At 40.4% G+C, this 20025-nt stretch overlaps 2 long non-coding RNA genes across 2 annotated transcripts in view; one reads left to right on the top strand and one right to left on the bottom strand.

Annotated features, from left to right (window-relative positions):
- LOC147909264 (uncharacterized) overlaps nt 1-6030 on the top strand; it is a 37818-nt gene extending 31788 nt beyond the window's left edge. Inside the window, exon 2 of the long non-coding RNA XR_015545323.1 lies at nt 1079-6030. This is a non-coding gene — a long non-coding RNA (uncharacterized LOC147909264). The remainder of the gene's footprint in view (nt 1-1078) is intronic.
- Nucleotides 1-20025, bottom strand: part of LOC147909263 (uncharacterized) — a 148438-nt gene that overhangs the window by 102932 nt on the left and 25481 nt on the right. The gene's annotated exons all lie outside the window — the stretch shown is intronic.

Here is a 20025-nt window from a genome sequence, read left to right as displayed (position 1 = left end):
CGAAATTTAAAATTTAAACTTTCTTTAGAGACTTATATGGATAGATACGACGATTAAATTTAACAAAAATATACATGCTGTCCCAAGTTACCTGCATCGTTTTAAATTACCTACATTTACAGTACTTCGTGGCACATTTATTGTATTGTACGCTTAAATGTTTCTTTAATCTCTCAAACAAACGCAGTGATTAAAAACGGCTTTATTTGGATTGTTATGTTCCAAAGAAGTTAAGAAAGATTATCCCAGAAATCTCCTGTTGCTTTTTAGGATTGAATTTTTTTCTGCAAATACGACTTTTATCCTCGCTGGACTGCTACAGAAATTCTTGAAGACAGTTGAACGTAGATCCAGCTGGATGTGAAAAGGAGAGAAATGTAGAAGCGAATAAAAGATGGTAAATGACGGGAATGAGAAAAAGAGGAACACCACGCGAAGTACGCGCAGAAAGAGCGAGAGAACGTCGCCTCGACGGAGTTTCACCGCTACGGAGAGGAGTGTATATTCGTTATCTGATCAGAGACTTAAGGCCTACCTTGAATGAGATGAATGCCTTTACGTGTCTCTTGCGCGCTTACCTAGTCGCATCCATTCGCCCTTTCATTTCAAGTGCTCTGTTGCCCTTTTCTGGGTGGCTGCCCTTTCTCCGTGGCCACCGTAGTATACTCATCACTCTTTCTGCTCTCTCTCTCTCTCTCTCTCTCCCCCTTTCTGATTTGTGGGCCTTATGACTTGTGATTTATGGTATATGCGAAAATTTTGTTGAATCATCAAAACAATTAGGTATGACGACGAAATTGCTAGAATATCAAAACATTTTGCAGTATTGCTCATCATGCTTAAAAAATTCCTGCAAAATTATTTTGATAGTTCAACAAAATTTTCAATTCTCTATCTAGCCAAATTCTTAGATTCTTCAGCAAAATTGCTCTTTCAGCGTTAGCATAAATCTCATTGAAGATAATCTCATTATTGCATAATCTCATTATTTTCTATCGAAAAATTATACGATAAAGAAATAAAAAAATTTTATGAATTTTATTCTAACTAATCTAATTATGTCCGTTATTAATTACAGAAATGACGATTCATTAAGGACATCACACTATAACATTCCAAATGTTATATTTAGCAATCTAAAATGCCGATCGCTCAATATGTCGATACAATGACATCATCGTCGACAGGATGAGACATGCGGAACGCGACAAGGTGTCTCCAAACGAATAGGACAAGCAGGATGAGCAGTACGGTTCTTCGGGTTCTTCACACGGTGAATCGACGATCAGCGCTAATTTAACGAGGTATAAATAAAGCTGGAGGGCGTGGAGGGCTCGAGATGGAGGAAGCTGGAAAGACTTTGAGTAGGGTTCACGAGGAGAAGCAGAAGGAGGAGGATGGCAAAGGGGGAAGGACGCGCTCTCGGGAGTCTGGCGGCGAGATAGAGGTGGTTGGACCGAAGGCTGGTTAGCTGTTTCGGAATGACAAGTTCATTTTATTAAGACGCCTTCAGCCGCATTATGGTAGTCACGTGTTATTCGCGGATCTGCAGCCGACCGGAGTTACCCATATTCTCCGCGAGCGAAAAGCGTGTGCGTGCGTATGTGCGTGTAACCGTGCACACGCATACCATCGCAACGACACGGTCCACGAGCGAGCAACTCAGGAACAGGAGGGAACATATATGAGTGCCGAGTGTGAACGGATATGTCGCCTTCTTTGATGTCTCCGTCTACCCCTCCAACAGCAATGAGGACGACGACGACGACGACGATGACGACGATGACGACGACGACGACGACGACGACGACGACGAAGAAGACGACGAAGAAGACGACGAAGAAGACGACGACGACGACGACGACGACGATGAAGGAGAAGAGAAAGAAGAGAAACACGACAATGACGAAGAAAGGCTAGCTGCTTTCCGTCTATCTTTTTTTCTCGCAGTCCCGTTCCCTTCTTTGACCTGTTCCTCTGCTTCTCTCTGCACTCTTCTTAGCTATTCATTTATTTCTTTCTTGCTTCGGTGTTCGATAAATGAGGTCGGTCGAGGACTATTACGTCTTATACCCTGGAGTATGTATTCTTCCACCACAACTTTCGCTACAAACGATGGCCGTTCGGTTATCTCTTTTTTCGAATGTTTGAAAATTAGAAAAACGTGAGAAATTTCAATTAAATTTGACGAATATATAGTATATACTTTCTAAAATCAAGACACGTAAGATAATTGCAAATGCAACAGTATTTTTAGGAAGATATTACAATTGCACTATCTTTGGTAACCAATAGAATTTATCATGACGCAATGTCTGTACGCAAATCGTAACAAGTTCTCGAAACAATAATAGATTATTAAATCATAATTGTAACTATTATATAAATTCTAATAATACAATTGATGAATTAATAACACCGAAAACTGAAAGATTAAATGATTCAGTGTTTAAGATTTCTTCAGCCATACCATTAGACATCTGCGAATAATCGTCCGAGTACAATTATCTGTTATACCTTTCGGCGGGACTGTCTTCATGGCGTTTATTACGCGAATGAAATAAACCGCTTTTACCACGCTTCCTAAATAGCGTCATATTTCCCGGAGTAATGTGACGACGGTTAAAAAAAAAAAAAAAAAATACTTGAGTGGATGCGAGGAAAAATACGAGCACGGCCGCGGTCGCGCGACAGCTTTTGATAAAAGATCGCGACGGAAAAGATGACGACAGTACCAATTCGGCTTTCGGCCGGTACTGGAATAACTCTGACAAAGTAACCCTATAAATACGCGCCCGTGCGGGGTTCCTCCTTTTTTTCCCTCCTCTTGTCCCTCGGTATCGGAGGCAGAAAACATTCCTATCGTCAGTCCGGGACCTGCGACTCGTCCTCTCTCTGTCGGTCGCACGATGTATCCTCCTTTTCTTCATCGTCCCGTGATCTTCCTCGACATTACCTTGCGCATTCGCGCAGAAGGGGTCCTGCGGCCCTTCTTGTATCTGATCGAATCGGAGGGGCGTCCTTCTCTTCAGCCGAAGAGGTAAAGACCGTCTTCTTCTTCGTCTTCTTCTTTTTCTTCTTCTTCTTCTTCTTTTTCTTCTGTCCTTTCTCCTCTTCTTCGAATGGAATACGACCGATACGTCACGATAATTCCCCCGCATATCGGCTGGTCATTGTGCAACGACTTTTTGGAGCTTCCCACTATCGACATCCCGCGGATATCACGTTGTGTTATTTCAATATCTAAGATATCTGCGAGTCGCTTCAAATACAAGTTTGTTACATGTCTGAATTATAACGCCCAATTTTAAATGATTTAAAATGTTATTTGTCATTTCGTCATATATAAATTGTTATTACTTAAAAAATATAATTAGTAATACTATAATTAATACTATCATTTTAATTTTTCTATATTTTCCTGACACATTAGAATTAATTTACAAAATTAAAGGAGAAAGATTAGAAATATGGCATGAATTAAAAATGTATAATAAACATATGTACAATAAAAAATATAATAAAATTGCTCTTTGTATTTCAAAATAAAGACGTCTTCGAATAAATTATTCGAAAGTTTTATTTTATTTAATCTGTTTATCTTATTTTATTTATTTCTGTTTATTCTCTAATTGTATTATAGCTATATTAATGATATATCTTTAGAAAATCGTATAAATTGCTTGCATAAATAATTATAAGTATATATCAAATAAGAGAAAGATTCCTATTTTCAAAAGTAAGTAAAGCAAAAGTAGTGCAGGAAATCGCGTTCTATCTTAAATTTGTAAATGGATATTGATTAAGAAAAATTACATAAACAACAAACTTTAAAATCAGAGGCAGAAATCATGTCACTTTTTATTTTTAAGGAAAAAAAGCAGAGAAAAATATACACTGCTAAATTTTCGCATTTCGCGAATTTTGGTTCCTTGGCGGTGCCATTTTTTATTATAATATACGATGAGAAAGAGAAAATACGGTAGAAAAACGAGAAACAGTTCGCAGAATAAGACAATTTCGAAGCCGATATTATGAGCGAGTCTCAACTTCAAACTCCTCTTTGAGATCTTTACATCTTTTACGACCATCCGGCATTTTTCTTTCGCACAATTTTCACCGATGGCCATGAAATTGTTGTTATCGTCCTAAAACCGGTTTGCTCTCTTGCGAGTGTATCCGCACGGTCTTTTAATTTCCATCTCCTTGTATCGTTTCGTTCGCTACTGCGCCCGTAATATCGAATTCCCACGTGTGTTAAATTTTCACGAGGATGTATAGGATTATTTTTAATATGTGCAAATTGTATATAGATAAAAATATCAGTATATGGAGTTAGATCGAAAAAAAATTTTAATAGAATGAGCTTATGCCCCAAGGAAAATATAGCGTTAAATTAGAGAAATGGTGTTGCACAACCATCGTTTACATACAATTAACTGCGAAAATAGAAACTAAACCACTATATTTCATTAATGTCATTCTGTTACGCAATTATAAATTAACCGTACAATATCGTTAAATATTACACACACAAATTAATTAAGGAAATTAATATCGGGATGAAATAGTATCGTCAAATTGTTACTATTCTCTACGTATGCTTTTCTGTTTTTCATTTTTCTCTCTTTTATTATTGTACTTGTAATTAATAACAAATACTAAATTTATATATCAATGTATATTGTCTTTTTTTTTTGTTTGAACTTAAAAAATATGCTTGCTTTCGTTTTTCAGAAAAAGGGAAAACGCTTGTATGCACATAACGTGTAACTATTGTTACACTGATGCAAATTAGACGGTTTCCACGTTCACGTACTCGTATAGAGCGTACACGTTCTTTTTTTTCCATGCGATAGTGTGCGTGTGAAGTGTCGTCGGAGCGCAGGTGTGGGCGTGATCACCTGCTCTCGGACTCAAACCTTTGCCCTCCCGCTGCTTCCATCCGGCGTGGCTAGTGGTATTTTGCTCGGTATTTCGCCAACACGCCAGACTTAATTTTATAGCGAGCTTTTCGGCGCGCGCCAGCCTCTGGGAAATTCTGGAGCGACATATACGAGCGGATTGTGTTGTCACCGACAAGAGCACACGGTTCTTACTCGCGTGGAATGCCCGCGATGTGCAAACACCGCGTAGGCGGGATTTTGTGAAAATCGTTATTCCCATAGCTAACAACCAGGAAGTTCTTTCGAGAAAGATTATTTAACTGTAAAAAGACTTTTCTAAAATAACAGCTGAGACTATCATGGCGAATTTAAATTTTTTTCGAAAAGTAAAAATGTATCGCATTCCTAAGAGAAAGAGTTCTTTGAAATTGTAAAGCTAGCACTAAAGATCTAGTTAATGACATCAAGATATATACTTTGATATAACTATCTTCTTTTCTTTAAATCTCATCTTTTTACTGCTCCTGCGGAAAGGAATTTCATTGATGTGAAAGCTAGATAACATTAAATCCTTTGGTGAAACAAGGTGTGAATCTCGTTTATGTTACTCTGTTCATTGCTGTACACGGTGTTAAAAGCTGATGCTTGTAAATATTATATACGTTATTACAGCGTAAGTGTACAACGAGAGATTTACACGCGTTATTATCTCCAACGATGGAACTTTTTTAAGTAAGCCGGGTCATTGATTCATCTCTAACACTTTTGTGTCAACGATAAGTTTCTCCCATACTACCGTAATACGTTAGAAAGAATTAACATCACGTTAACGAAAATAGATTCATGAATTACTTAACGCGACGTCTAAATTTTGTTAACTCGTGCAATCAATGCAATTTATTACATTTTTTCCAACAATTCATTAACGTTAATATATAATTTTTTCGCACTTTATACATATATATTGTTTCTCATCTTCCCCATCTTTTTTCATCCACGATTTCAGTCCCTTTTCTTTTAATTCTTCGCCGCCGTTCCCTCGTCCATCGTTTCTCCTCTATCTCTTATTCCTTTCTTTTTTCCTCGTTTCTTTCCACCGCTTACATGCGCCATATCGAAGCGCGGCAGACGAAAGAAACCGTGACGCCGCAATTAGCGAAATTGCTAATTTACAGCCTTTTTAATCAAATTAATGAGAGGGTAGATGCGCACTTTTATGCCCCCGTCCAGTTATTTATGGTTTATGGTAACTGCCCGAAACGGACCCGCGTCCATCGGTCGCGGCCGAGACCGGAGCCTTACGGCCGACCCCCATATGAAGTTCGCTTCTCGAACGGATCGCCCTTTCTTCTTTCGCAGGACTTTGCTCGTGCGCCATTCCTACGTTCTTTATCACTTTCTTCTCGTCCTCTTGCCCACCCGCTTCTTCCTTTTCCCCTTCCGCGTCTGACCGGCCAAAAGCGGCTTTACGACTGTCTAATTAACGGCGTGTCCCAGCCACAAGAGATCACCAGCTTATAATTTTTTGTCATCCACCTCCCTCAACACATTCCTTCGTTGTATATACACGTCCACGCGTTGCCTCTAAAGCGTTGAGGCAATAATAATTAAGACACGTATGCAGTAGGAAAGAACTAACAGCTCGTAATGGTAAACGTAAAGTTTAGAGCAATGTTGTGCAATAAGAGGTGCAAAAAATGTATAAGCTGACGAATCTATCCAAGAGAGAGTGTCCAAACTAGAAGCCGTTATTAAGTTATTTTCTATCACTCGTTTTTCTCGTCGTATTATTTGTTGAGCATTTATTATTCGTATGTTTATTGTGATAGTAATTAACACACACTCAAGGAATAACGGTAAAGGCCTATCAGAATTCAGACGTGAAGCATTTAATGAAAGCGATGTGGCCGTGACTATACGACGTACCCACTTTTGACGTCTCGCACTCGAATCTAGAAACAACAACACTCAAAAATCAACTCGGCCTTTCCGCATTGGGCAACGGTCGTTGTCGCGGGATATCAGTCATGCTGCATTTTCTCTTTCTCGCACGTTCGATGTATTAGTCTCTTCGGTCTTGTACAATAATTTCCTACGATATTACCTCACGCCCACCATATCCTCCGCCACGATCAGGCGGTACCTCTCTTCCTCATCCTCGTTGATTTTCTTTCGGTCTTCACCTGCCGTTGTCACCCGTAATCGGCTATACGGACACCGACGATGTCCATGTAGATTTCTATTTAACGGTGTGTCCGGAGCAAGAAAGAGATTTCTTAGATGGCTCATAGTGTTTTTACGTCGCGCAGCAAGAACGTCCTCGCAATGTGTATATCCGTCCGTATAGCGGTATATACAAGTCGCTGAATGCACCGTGCAGATGCTCACCGGCTAAAGGCTTTCCTCTCGCCGGAGAGAACGATCTGCCAGGAATGGATCAACGACCTCCGACATACGATGCCTATTTATGGGCGAGTAAAGCTAGACCTGATCTTCGCCAAAGAGGCGAGATGTTACGAAACATATTAGCGAAACAATCCCCACATTTGTGGTAACATATTATTATCTCAAAAGCGCGGCTTATTTTCATTTGACTGTATTTGATGTATTTAAATACATCTCATGGTATTTGATTATATTTAAATAACGAATATATCATATTGTAATAATTATATTGTGATGATTCGGTATTATAAGAATGAATTGTTATCACACACATTGTTAGTTTTTTCTCACAAGTAGCAGAATCTCTTGATAATAGATTAATACGCGCAATCTGATACTATGCTTCTGGAGAATAATCACAAAAGCGATCCTCAATCGAGAGTCGAGAGAGGAATCATGAGAGGACATGGCGTTCGATAATAACGCGTGGGAGAGCGGATCGAAGCTAAACAGTAAATAAGGAGAGAGGAGGACAGATCAAGTAAAGGAAGATGAAACATGATAGAGGGAGGGAAGTACAGAGAGTAAGAGAGAGAATCGGGCTTGGAACCGGGCTGGACTTTGATGTACTGTCAGGCAGACATCGTAAACGCATTAGTTCCCGGTATATGCCGGTATATGCCGCGCGCTCGTGTATGTCCCTACCCCCTGCGCGATTCCGTTATAGACGTTACCTTCCTATCTGTCGTTCATCGGTGCGTCTCTGTGTGCACAGAAATACACGAGCGAGTTCGTGGGAGCCGTACAGAGAGACGGAGAGACAGACGTGCGGTTTCGGTTCCACGCAACAAGATCTCGGTACATACCGCGCGCGGATAGGCGAAGCACGGAGCGAGGGCGAAGTCGAACACGAGGAGTGATCGATGTTAGATTATGATGCGGATGGTTTGCGCACCGAGAATGGTAAAGAATATCCGGCTAACAAGGCTAACATTGGTTCAGTCGGTCGATAGCGTGTGCGGTTCCGCAAGACAGTGAGAGTTCGTCCATTTACGTGAGAGAAATACATCCCGAACAATACGCGAATGCGCAAGGACTAAAGACTCTATAACAGAGTCTGGTTACAAAATGACAAACTTTTGATTAGCCCGTCGTTTTTATCAACTTCAATAACATAGAATAAGAGTAAAACAGTATAAGTTAGAATGAAATAGCATACATATGTATATATATATATATACATATATATATATATATATATATATAGAGAGAGAGAGAGAGAAAGTCTCCTTCCTCACTCTTGTTTTGAAAGTTAATCATCAGGCCAAATTCCAGACTCTGTTGTAGAGTCCCTAACAAGGATACATCTACAATGAAAGGCTTTGAATCTCATTCGATGAAAAGGTGTGTTCAACAAAATTTTTCAATTCTTTTTATTTCATGCCTTAGGCACCGAATGTTTACGTTCCGAGATCGCGCGAAACGATGGCAATAATTCTCGCGTAAATCTCGTCGATTCTCGTTATCACATTTATCGCAGCCGAGATGGTAAAGTACGCAAGGTTAATCACAATCGCAGCTTTTACTCCGTAGCTCCCAACGGTTGTACTATACCGCCTTCCTCGGTATATGAAGTCGATGCTTAAACACGATACGTAAGCGGATACGTCTTGTAGCGAACACTAGGCACGTAATCGATTCTTTGTCGATGCACTGAAAATCCATGATAACCATCAGGAATAGAAAAAAAATCGTGTATTAGCTTATATTCGATGATTATCGGCTACGGCAATTAGGTGATTCGGTACTTGACCATTTTACATCCGTGTTCCATCATGTTGCGAGGTTACCTAGAGTTGCCTCGTGATAAGACAAGACATAATGGGCACAAGTAAATAAGAGATGTAATGTAATCTCGCCACACACTATGCGGACGAACGGCGGAGAGAACTCCAAAGGTACATTCGAACACGAGAGAGAGGTGATCGATGCTAGATTATAAACACGACCGCTACGGGCCGCGCTACGAGAATTGTAAAGAATGTTTGACTAACAAGGCTAACACGGGCCCTCGCAGAGCGATACAGTCGCGCGCGACGTATCGTCCGGAAAATAACAACGCGATTGTGCCCATAATAGATATCGAAGAGGATGACCCCACGTGACCTCTGCGTGACTCCACCTGGGTGCGCGGGGTCACGTCAATCAGCGGGATCCAAGTGGATGCTGATCCATCCGCGATCGCCAAAGGTGATTTGATAAAGTGCTTGTTACTACGTGACTCGGTGGTCGCCACGCATCTATTCAACGCCGAGAGTGGATCATCGTGCCGATATACACTGGTAGCGGAATGGCATTAAGAAATGCGCGAACGATCGATTCGACGAGCGACGAGGCAGCTGCACTTTCACAAGGATTCTTGCAAGTGCAGGAGTTGTTGGATTTAACAGACGCAAAGTCTGTGGGAATAATGAAAATAACAACGTAACGGCAATATCGGTGGCAATAAAATTACTGCTTCATTCACAGTCTAAAGTCCATGGCACATAGAGAGAGAAAAACGTAAGATAGTAAGATGTAAGCAATGAGCGAATCGGCTAATTATAACGGAATGTAAAATGTAAGATGTAAGATTATTGCCCTACGTTTTCTACAGTGATTGGCCGATTCGCTTACTGCTTATATCTTACTGTCTTATATTTTTCTATGTGTTTCTAACTTAAGAGTCTGAATCCCAAACTAGGAAGCTTCGCCGGATCCATCGAAAACTTTTTTCTCGCGCTTGATAACGGGAAATATATAAAATAGTTTATAATTAATATGATACTAAGTTCTCTCGTGCTAAGTGCGTGCAGTAAATATTTCTTATGATTATTAAATTGAGCACGTTATAACGCTGGAAAAGGTATCGAACGATAGTGGCGTGATAAGGTCAGCGTTTAATTAAAGGATCTTCTGACCTTACCTGTGACTCGAACTTCACGTGCACAGTCACGCATCAATCAATGATGATAGACGACGATGATTCGATCCATCCGCGTTCCACAAAGGCGACTCGCTATCGTGTCGCCGATACTTCCTTGACGCGTTAGCAGTTAACCTGTGTGTCACATCTTCGTAAGACACTCGCGTATACAGTCATGACTCAGCGGATGAAGCATCGCACAACTATGTAAAATTGCATCACAATATTATGCACCGAGAATTTGATTGAATCAACTAATCTCTTGTTTGAAGCAAACAAATCCTCGATTGATGCAATAGAATAATTTGATTGAAGCAAAAAGTTTGATTATTGTACATTTTAATTGATTCAATCAAATGAGATTCTCAGTGTACACGGAAAGCTTTCGCTAAAGTATTCAAAAATTTAATTACATATATAAATATAGATTTGAAAATAATTTTATTAGACCATCAAAATAATTATATAGGATGCTTAAGCTGGAACATTAAAACTTTTTGCAATATTGTTTATTATTGTTTGAACGTGCATAATAATTTTGATAGTCCAATAAAATTATTTTCAGATGTTTATTTAGATAAATTTTTTTATACTTCAGCAAAATTGTTCTTTCTATATTAATATTATTTTAAATACACCTTAATCATTAACTAATTTTCTTATCATTTCATTTTTCTTTTCAAGATCTCTCTCAAAAACTTCATCTCCTCAAAAACTGATAATAAATTACCGGTCAACAACGTCATATAAACGTTTATATTAATATCTTTGAGAGATCTATATACAATAATCTACGACTTGACGCATCGATTTGAAACGAAGCGTTTTGCAATCCACTCGTAAGTTCATCCCGGAGATTGCGCATTGATCAATGACCGCGGACGACGACGCGATTTATTCGAGTTCAACGGAGCCATCTGTCGAATGCCGATTATTAATTTATCCGCGTTACGAAGTCGTAAAAATACCGGAGTCGAACACAAACTGCTGACATATCGCTGGCTGAACGGGGCATTTCGTGAGCCACGCGAGAACGAGAGGTCGTCGCATCCATCAGCGATCGTGGACGATGAAGACGTGACCTGTGCGATTTCGATGTGGCCAGTATTGATCCTTCGACTCGTTAACAGTTAACTATCCGTTCGCGTACAAAGCTCTGTATGCGTTATCACAGTGTGTGAGTCACCGAACGAAAGTCTGTGAATCGCGAGGCAAGATTTATTCGCCTGCACGGCGGCATGATTCAAACGTATCTATAAAAGGTAAAGACCAATAACGGTAACTAGCTGTATTATATTTGCAGTAACGTGAAAATCTGGGGTTAACAAAATAGTATTCGAATAGTGCCTTTCGCGTGACTGTGGCAGAGAACCGGGAGGATCACGCGTCGATCGATGATTATAGATGACGACGTGATACATTAGTGATCAGCGTATTATCTTCATCTTTGATCTCTTGGACTTGTAGCCGTTAGTCTGTGACACATATACCCAGGGTGTGATTAAGCGAACGAATGGGAAACGTATTGCTATTTCAAAACATTGGCGGATATTCAATTCATTTTCATCTAGACAAGACTAAAGGTGAATTCTATTATACCATATCTTATTGCGTAACATTAATATATTAGCGTACGACGGCTCACATACACATACAAATATTAGATGTATATTATTGACAGTTACTAAAGAATCAGTCGAGGCTAATTTTATCAATGCTGATTAAAAAAAAAAGAAACTTAAATTGTGTTGCATCAGACTAGTAACATATTTCCTGCTGCATCTATACGGAACAACACCTGAAAGGCGGCTAACGAGCCACCTATTATCAGCAAAAATTGCACTACTGTAAACACCGTATATTAAATTACCGACATTACATGCCGCCGTACAACTGACGGGATACCAAATGGAGTAACAAATCGGGTGTCAGGCATCAGCTCTCTCTACTTCTCTCAAGTAGCAGACGTCACTCATGCATCGGGATCCGTCCGAGTTCGGTATCGTTGGTATTGAACACCGTCGGCTCGTTAGTTGTTAATCTCCGAGAGCGAAGTGAGGCGAGATGTACGCGTCGTCGTATGCGACGTGATTCATCGCGAGAAACTCGGTAGAATCTACGCGGAACTGGCAGCATGGTAGTGCTGGGTGATCGCCGAGGGAGCCTTCTGTTCGTACACGACATGCCGGAGAGAGATCCTCATTGTTGGAAAACGCTAAGAAAGCTATTGCGAGAGAAAGAGAGATAGAAAGAGAGAGTTGCCAGCGTTGCAAAAATCGTACACGACCGTTACTGGTCACTGACGGCGAATCCGATGTGATGCCATCGCAACGAGCATCTCGAAGCGAGAGAAAGAAAGGCTGAGAGGGGGAGAAGAACACGATACGAATCGTCTCGTGTCTGAGTTACGGCCGACCTGGTGCGACCTCGGATTATGAAGGTTATTGCCTCCGCGAGTATACTAATTAGCGTGGATATATACTATGCGCCTATTACGGTAAACACCGTCGAGAATTTTCGCGTGATCCGCAGCGATCGGTACACAGAACGTGAACACACGTTTATACACATACATGTTGCTTTCGCTTCCTCATCGCCGCGAGTGACGCTAGTTGACGATAATTGCGCGATTTTTCGCCTGATGATCAATACTTAAATAAATGTCAAAGTACTCTTATCATGACAGATGATGAAGGAGATAAATCAACCGAGAATATATGATAGTCACTACTCACGTTTTCATATAGTATGTGATGTTAATTACCATTACGTTAAAGATATTATCATATTTCTTTTTCTCATGCACTCGCAAAAGACTTTTAGGCATTTATGGACGAGCTATATGGTATTCTTGCGGAAGCAAATTTGAATTTTTACCTCGACAGAGAAAAAGTGTAGATGCCAAAGAGTTAACAACGTCCACGTCCTTGCAGATCAGATCTTACCGCTACTTCTATCGTCGCGCCGCGCAACGATGCCAAGTAACGCGCCACGAAGAGCTTGCCTGTGATTAGAATCGAAGAATTTCCCTCAATAGACGCGCAGATCCGTTCGTATCTACAGGTGGTTAGTACCGTCGAGTTCGTCTTAGCGGACCGGTTCTCGGGATCTCGAGGCTCATTGCTCCTCGCGAAGCCTCTCTGTTACGCCGCAATGGGTGCTACCACGACTCGCGTCGTGCATCACGAGGAAACGTAATATCCAGAAGGAGTCCCGCGGTTGTGGCCCTTCGACGTTCGCGACCACCGGTCGCCAGCGAGCACACATCGGTCTGACCGAGAGCTGCCCACCGCGTCGGTCGGTTTCGGTCGGCAGTACGGCCATTTAATATGGCAACGCGCTCGCCGGAGACACTGACAGATCTTGGCAATTAATAAAACGTTTCCCTGCTTATTGTCGTGGGGCTACTTGGTTATGCTCCGTGGGCTACCCTTTTCAATGTTACGAGCACGTATATACCGAAGCCTCTTCCCTTTCTCCCTCTGTCTCTCTTCCTCTTTCGCCTTTTTCTCTATCGTAGCTTCTTTCCATCTCACTCGCCATCTCTCTACTCGGCTTCAAGCTTCCGTGCCGCACGACCGACACGATGTACCGGGTGTGCCGCGGAAAGGCAAGCCTGCACACAGAGGCGCGGCCGCGTTTTGAACGGACGCGTATTAATTGCCCCGCGGTCCGGAGCTGGCACTAGTGGATGTCCTCGTGTCGAGTTTCCGCCCTGGCGATTGTTGCCGCGCTAAGACTTCTGCCCGTCGTTGGCGAGATAACGAACAGCACCCGTTACTGCTGCACGTTCGAGGGACGTTTCGGACCTCCTAGGTTCGCGAGATCGTCCGATTATATCAATTCTCCGCAATTCTGGCGCTTGACGCCAGGCAGTCGTGACCTGGACGAGAATCAGTTGAAACTAGACAGACACTGTGGGATCTTATTTTATCGCGGAGTAAAATTTTATCGCATATATCATAGAATTTTTCTATTAAAAATGCGCATATGTCGTTTGTACATGTATAATTCTCTTGCAATTTGAGTTCTTTTTTTTGCATAAATTTCACTCTCAAATTTCTTCCTTATTTTTCAATTTTTATTGAATACGGGTTATCACACACTTGAGTTGAAAAATTATTTGGTAAGGCGATACAAATGTTGGAAAATAATTCTGAATTTTTTTATATTTTTTGAAAGTCTAGAATAGTAAAAGAAAAAAAAATTGGGTTGGACAAAAAAGATTTAGATTGTAGACGGAGGGTGAATTTCAAAGATTGTACTATTAATACTATTGTAATCTCTAGTTGAAAATAATGACAATATAAAAAACAATCTTCCATATTATTGAAATATTTACGTGGGAAATAAAGCTTAGTAAATACAAATTTATGAAGAAAAACTTGTTCTAGTTATTCGACGAAGCGAATTTTATGATTATAGGAAACCAAGATGCCGCAGAAAACAATTCGAAACATTATATACAATGTGCGGTGGCAAAAACCGTTGTAAGAATAGCTGACTGGTTTCCACCGAAAGACGCACAGATACTTTCGAAAGAGGAAATTACGTCGGACTTTGCGATGTACCGCTAGAAATGATCTTGCCGTTACAAATGCCCATTCCACGCTTTTCAAAGCGAATGATTATTGCGAGTAACCTGCCCTGATTCCCGCGATCGTAGCCTTGAACAATATTATGCGATTTTCATCAAATCTTTATTTCCATCCGAGTCACTCATTTCAAGAGACAATGTGACATATTCAACTTCATGCGACATACATCTCTCAAGACTGTTTCCTTTATATATTTTCCTTAGACAGACGTTGTTCACGAAAATTTATTTCAAGCTCTTTAATAAAGTTATTTCAGATGTAACATTGTAAAATCCAAAACGAATAATAGTGACATTTTCTTAATTAATATGACTGAGCGTTTCTTTCTTGAAAGAGATTGTCACATTGGGTTTTCTCAAGTGTAACGACCAGTTGCAAGCCCAAAAGAAAGGAAAGCAAACGACCATGGCCGAATATAGATCAAAGATTTGACGTACTTTACGATTGCCGTCAGCTGACATACTTTGCGTCCGAGAGTCTCAAGTGTTCCACCTTCTTGCGGAGTTAAACGGCGAGTAAACGCTATTAACTATTAGAAGTTTGCATTTACTTCGTCAGTGCTAGTTTCGGCCTGCCTGTGTCGGCGATTCTCTTTTCACTGAGTTTACATTTTCTTGGCCTGCATACTTAACGACGAAAACATTAAACGTCAGTTTGCGTCTCCGTTGGAACTATATTCGCGCTCAACCGTTGGATATCGCAAAGATATGTATATTTGTAGAACGCAATGACTTTATATGACGAAAGGATTGTGTATGTTTGCAAAGAGAAATTTAAAAAAAGTGACAGTGAGAGTCCGATCGTCAATCATACATCAAATAGTACACTGAAAAAAAAGATTGACTGAATATGGCATAGTATTTTTAATAGGTTGCAGCAGCCAATTTTTGGTTGCGTTAGCCTATTAAAATCGTATACTGACATTGTAGGCTATCGCAACCAAAAATTGGCTGCTGCAACCAAAAATTGTCTGCTTCAGCTAATTAAAAATGCTATATATATATGCTACATATTTCACCATTTAATTTGCAGCAGCCAATCTTTTCTTTCAGTGTAGGCACTACAAAATTCGACAACAAAACAATCGATATATTGAAATAAATAATGTAATTAAACTTCTTAAAAATTTTCATCAGAGAATATTTATTATCATAGCCTCATTCTCATGAAGTTATACGACGTGTTTCGCAATTACACGGACAAATGTGGATTATTTGAAGATAAGCTAGTCGCGTCGAGCGAAGCGAACGTGAACGTTACAACAGAGTGAACAGAGTGGATTCAATTGCCGCCGATGACAGTGATACGAATAGCCATTGTCGCTTTGGATACCGAAGATCCACGGCTTCGCCTTTTACGTTCGTCTTGCACGTCGGTGACGCCGGCAAATAAGACGTCGTATCATTAACAGAGACATTTGCGCTGCGCTTTCACACCAAGTTTCAAGTGGGCGATGAAAAACGTGAGATTATAAATTAAGACAGAGAGAAAAGAAGTTTAAACGGAGATAACGAAGACGACAAAGAGTGCCGTGAGCCATGAGAGAAATCGAGTCGTCCTGGTCGAACTCATGTTTCGGTTGTCTTTTTACCTCTTTTATGCTTGCACGTTAATGTCGTCAGACGGTGTGAATTCCCGTCGTTGAATATTTGCACATTAATCCGCTATCCAATATATTCCCCGCTGTGTTATCGATACATCGTGCATCCTCTCGTCTCTTAATCTAATATTGGAGGATTGTAGCCACATCATTACGAACGATATTCGTGCCATATCGCGATACATAGTGCCGAAGTTGAGTTTGTAAATCGCCACGATCAGTAATCAATTTTTAAAAAAATAAAGATCTCAATTGGAGATAACGAAGACGTCGACAGCAAGAACGGTGGGCGGAAAATGGACCTAAACTGGTTCGTCTCGAATCGCTTACGTGAGGACGGGAGATATTTGTCAGATACGAGAATTCGCGGCAGTAGACAAGGTCGTATCGTTTTACAATGTTATGTCGCGCGGTATCGATGCGAATGTGAATCGAACTCTTTTACGATGCCTAGATCTAAGCTGTTAGCGTCAGCGGTGTTAAGCAACGCTATATCTTATTACGTACGCCGATCGGTATCTCACCGTGCTCCAGTGGGTGTCGAAGAGTAGGATCGGTCTATTGAGACATTCAATTCATGAAATGACACCGACTCTCACAATCAGAGGAAGGTAGAAGTGTATATGAAGAAGTGATCGAAGAAACTTCGACTCACTAGATAGCTATTTTGCCATTTCATTCAAACGATAATATCACTGTTGTACCGTTATGTATTTAAAGACACAAACTTTTATTGCAGTATGTAAGCAAAAACATTTCTGCTTTAAACACGCTAATTAATTAAGACAAATAAAAGATTTTAAAAATGTTTAAAGGTTTTAAAAATTCTATATTTAACAGGCAATTAATACGTTTGATAAACTTGTATTGCAACAAATATTTCATTGCAATATGTAAGCAAAAACGTTTCTCTTAAATATGCTGATTAGTTATGAAACAAATAAAAAAATTCTAAAAAATTTTAAAGCTTTGAAAAATTCTATATTCAACAGGCAATTAATATGTTCGATAAACTTGCCTTGCAACAAGCATGATATTGGGATGATTGGTGCCATTCAGTTGTTGCAAATTGGAACGAATGATTTGTATTCTTTCTAGATTGAGAGAATGCAGGGAAGATACGAAATGAGAAACGAAGTTGAAAGAAAACGAGGAGAACGAACGACAAAGAGTAGTGGTGGGTGGAGAAAGAGAGGAAGGACGAAGCTGACCTGGACGCTGGTTCATTTCGAGTTCGGGATTCGGGAATTGGTTATGAATAATGCAAGCGCTCTTCGAGCGTCCGGCCGACCGGCTGGAGATCGAATCCGCGCCGGTCAAACGGAGGTTCCGGGTGAGAGGGTTGGTCTCCCGGCTTTAAACGCGAAACGACGATGACAACGACCTCAGTCTGGCTCGGTTCTGTTCCGGTTGTCTCGCGCGGTCTCTTCGTCGTCCCGGTGTTCATCGCGGATGACGATCTCGCGAAGTAACGATTTCGGAAACGGAATCGACCGACGTGGCGTTTCGGCCACGATCGAAGGTACCCGTCGATGTCTCTCGACCGATGAATAATGCATCTACTTCGAGCGAGTCGGCGATCCTTTAGCGTGCCGTTATTGCGGACATCTTCTGGGATTACAATAGGAAGTAGCGGAATATTAGACGGTTTCGCTTCGCGGGATATCATCGGTGGGAATGCAGTCGTATGAAAGTCAATGATCGAAAGACGGCGAATATGTAGTAAGAAGAGGAACTCGAAGTTAAGCATGATTATGTTGATGCATGCGAGTTTCTATCTTTTCACTTTTGATACAAACATTCAGATGCGTATGTTACGCATACATACACAATAACAGTAGAAATAATATTTCTTCATACAGTACGAATAAATGCAATTACATATTTTAATAGTATTTAATAGTATTATTTGTAAACGTCATATGTCTTTGCTATTAACTTTGTTACTTCTGGCAGAAGAAAATTATAGGAGCGGGAATACATACATTTTTCGTGAGTGAAATTTTCCCTTGACCGTTTCAATTAAATTAGGAATTGACGAAACTGGACGTGCGCTTTTCGTCGCGATTTAATGCAATTAACTAAATGCGTGTCCACCGTACATCGAGTGCAAACACTACCAACGTGAGTACCTTTGGAAGCGACTCTGACTCACTGACTGAGCGATTCGCAATATTCACATTGATCGAGTTGATGGATTCGTAAAAACGGAATTTATTCGTTCGATAAACAAACTGGCCCGAGATGTTAGAGTTTACAGTTTACCATCCGGTAATGGCAATTACTAAGAATCTTCTTTTCGATCTGACGGACAGATATTTTAATTCCTTTTCGAACATTTCACAGAAAGCGATCTTGCGTTTGCATGTTTTATTGATAGTTTGATTGCAAAAAAAATAGGTATTTTACGGTTGATATTTTGTATTAACCAAGATATACATAAACTGTGCAATATCAAAATATTTGAAATAGAGACAGCAAAAAAACAATATTTTAAATCAGATTAATTACATGTGTAACATATTTTTTATTAATACTACACTAGAAAAATATTAACAATTTGATGAATAATACTATATCTTTTTGACTGCGGCAAATTCAAATTTATAATTCAAATATTGCAAATATTGTACGATAGCTTTAGAGACACCTTGTATATGCAGTTTGTGAAGCAACTTCAATTTGCCCGTAAAACAGACGGTGTTGCAGGCTGACGGTCATAGAAAGGAAACAATTCTGCATTTTAATGTGCGGTAGAATCCATCGGTAGCCACAACACTTGTTCGTGTGGTTCAAGAAACGCGTCCATCAATATTCCAATTCAAGCGTCTCAGTCATCGGTTAATTTTGAATAGAGGCCTCATTTACGGCCTTCATGCTCATATATTTTCTATATGAATCCGTGCGTGTGTATGCAGAAGCTACAAAATCGCGCCGGACACGAGAATCCTCCGAATGTTCGACGCATGTCTTTCCGCTTCCTCGAACATCATATGTCGTGCTTTTCAAACTTTCTCTCTCTCTCTCTCTCTATCTTTTTTGCAATCCTAGTATTTGTCCTGGCGCATCAAGCTCTTTTAAAATTTTGCAATGCGAAAAAGAAGGGACAATTTCACTACTTTCAAGGTAAAACTCGTCCTCTCTGATTCGTTTGGATTCCTGACACGTCCCAGGATACGAATAACCAATACGAGGACACTGGACAATGCATTTGTGCCATTATAAAAGAAACATTGAAATATTGGCACGTCAGTTTTCGGTTGAATCTAAAATATTGTCGACCTTGTTTTCATACTTTTATGACAAAGGAAATAATTGTATTAAAAGAATAGGAATTTTCTTCAGATGGTCATAAGTTACGCCACGTGTATACGCGTAAGCATGCAGCCGTAGTTAGGCGTAACTCAAATCGACTTCAAAAGCGACGCTGACAAGCGCATGAATTCGACTTCTTCCGCATACTGACTTGCCACATAAACGCATTCGCATATGACTGTCGGCGCAAGCGGTATGCAAGTGTTGCAAAAGCGCAGTAGATTTGTGCGCAAAGACGAGGTGCTACGATAATATGTACACTTCGTTCCTTTCGCC

The sequence above is a fragment of the Acromyrmex echinatior genome, chromosome 6 (assembly GCF_024713525.1).
Source record: "Acromyrmex echinatior isolate Ae372 chromosome 6, ASM2471352v2, whole genome shotgun sequence".
Taxonomy (NCBI): domain Eukaryota; kingdom Metazoa; phylum Arthropoda; class Insecta; order Hymenoptera; family Formicidae; genus Acromyrmex; species Acromyrmex echinatior.
Note: the sequence above shows the minus strand (reverse complement) of the source record. Positions and strands in the feature narration are given on the sequence as shown.